Here is a 2,296-nt window from a genome sequence, read left to right as displayed (position 1 = left end):
AATCCTAATGTGAGGAGGGCAGGTTTGGCGCAGGTGGGACCGGAATCGATAGACTTTCCCCTCGAAATTACACCGTTCGCTTCCCCGTCAATGTCGAATTATTTCTCAGCGCTACTTATTAAGCAAGTCAGTGTCAACGCGCTAGATTTCAGTCATATGTCATTGCTTGCTGCGCGCGCTTCTAGCTCTCAGCCTCGCGTCCCTCAGGCCAAACCTATGCGAGCATGCGAACGTGGTGTGTGGTGTGTGTGTGTGTGTGTGTGTGTGTGTGTGTGTGTGTGTGTGTGTGTGTGTGTGTGTGTGTGTGTGTGTGTGTGTGCGTGCTTGTGTGTGTGTATCGTGTGCATACATGTGTGCGCATGTGTGTGTGTGCGTGTATGTGCATGCGTGCGTGCGTGTGTGCGTGCATGTGTGAGTGTATATGCGCGTGGGATAAAGTGTACGCGTGGATGTGCGTGTGCGAGTGCGCGTATGCCTGCGTGCGCGTACGTGTGCGTGTGCGTGTGCCTGTGCGCGTATGGTATCTACATGGTAGCGCGCTAGAAACTGCCCCTCTGGCTCGTCACAGTTTCTCATCGACCTGTCACCACCATCCATCCATATTAATCTCGTGCGCCTTTCAGCGCCTCCTGCCTTTATCTCCAGTCGCGCAGCCCCCATAGGGATAGTAGATTGTAGCCTGTCTGCGGGCAAAGAGCTCATGCGGTGGACACAGCGAGGACTAGATAGAATCCAAAGCTCTTGTTTGTTGGCGGGCTTTTGTGGGACCGTTGAATGGGTGACTGGCACGCGTTCGGTGATCGTACCCTACGGTACGGAAGACTGTAGAACTTTTGACAACACGTTGCACAGCACAGACAAGCAGAACACCTAGAAATGATTGGTTTTCAATATAATAAATCGGTGTAACGGTGTAATAAATATATTATTAATACTAATAATACTCTGAGTATGAGTAAGTATAATATTGTAAGTCATAAAATAGCTAATATGTGATATTATGAGCGTATAAAACGCACACGAGCGAAATGACGTATATTAAATTGCCCCAGTGAGAACTACGCTAGAGTAAGGCTACCTACAACGGTTCAGTTATTTATGATCATATATCACATAGTTATTTCTAGCTGCTACACCGCCTGGCCGCCCCTCCATTGACCTACCTGCTTGGTATGTTTGACAGGAACTAAATACGGTTGCCATAATATGGAAAGCATTTTGTACCAAAAAGCATAAAACCTAGTTTTAGACCTTAAAACCGGGTTTTAAGATCTTAAAACCGGGGTTTAAGGTCTAAAACCAGGTTTTATGCCTTAAAACGAGGTATTAGGAGCTTAAAACCCGGTTTTAAGGTCTAAAACTAGGTTTTATGCTTTTTGGTACAAAATGCTTTCCATACGATAACACGTTCTAAAAGACAATGCTTGGCAATGAAGTGTCGTACGGACGGCAATTGAGTGCGCATACGTAAAAATCGCGTACAAACATTGCCAACATCGATAAGTTTATCTGTGTTTTCTAACGCGTGCACGCCAATTTTTTTCAACTGTGGAATGTTTTTAGAACGCCCTCATCGCAACGCTGATTGATTACCTGTTAATCATCCCAGGCAGATAGGTGAACTATGCGCTACCAGGTATATCGCTATTCTACCCATGATGTTCTCTTACACGCCTGTGCTTTTCATCAGCCTTCCACGGACCTGCCGCTCGTCAATACTGAAGCTGACCCGAGCCGTGGCCTCAATCGGACATGCGCTGTCGCCCTATAGAATCTAGAGAAAATAAAAATAAAAGCTAATAAACGTAAATAACCGTATGATATCAATAATGTGATCAGTAATACCGTCATGTGGTCAGTCATCCGTGAGATCTATCCTTCGTCTTAGACCCCCCCCCCCGCCGAATTATGCACGTTGAATAGGAGCTGCGCCCTATTCCATCTTTGCTACGCGGCTGCGTTACAAAAAATCCCCCCCCCCAACACCACAATGCTCTAGGAATTTGCTCAGGCTACGGCCATAGTAATGCTATACTATACAGCTGTTGTCGCGAATCTCACATGTCATATAATTTATCCGACATTTCTGTTGCTAAAGGAAATGAAGATCCAGTGAACAACGCCAGCGAGTTCATTACGCAATTGTTTTTTGTAAGTATTTGACACTTACACGTCCTAATGGCAAGATGAAGGTGTATTTGTGTGTGTGTGCGCGTGCGCGCGCGCGCGCGTGTGTGTGTGTGTGTGTGTGTGTCTGTGTCTGTGTCTGTCTGTGTGTGTGTGTGTGTGTGTGTGT

General features: G+C 46.3%; 1 protein-coding gene across 1 annotated transcript in view; it reads left to right on the top strand.

Moving 5' to 3' along the window:
• The window catches only part of LOC106813502 (guanine nucleotide-binding protein subunit alpha-like), a 43,380-nt gene that overhangs the window by 39,039 nt on the left and 2,045 nt on the right, over positions 1-2,296 (top strand). Inside the window, 1 exon segment of the mRNA XM_014817644.1 lies at positions 2,099-2,151. The gene's annotated coding sequence lies outside the window, so the exon portion shown is untranslated.

This window comes from Priapulus caudatus, unplaced genomic scaffold, assembly GCF_000485595.1.
Source record: "Priapulus caudatus unplaced genomic scaffold, Priapulus_caudatus-5.0.1 Scaffold784, whole genome shotgun sequence".
NCBI lineage: Eukaryota > Metazoa > Priapulida > Priapulimorpha > Priapulimorphida > Priapulidae > Priapulus > Priapulus caudatus.
Note: the sequence above shows the minus strand (reverse complement) of the source record. Positions and strands in the feature narration are given on the sequence as shown.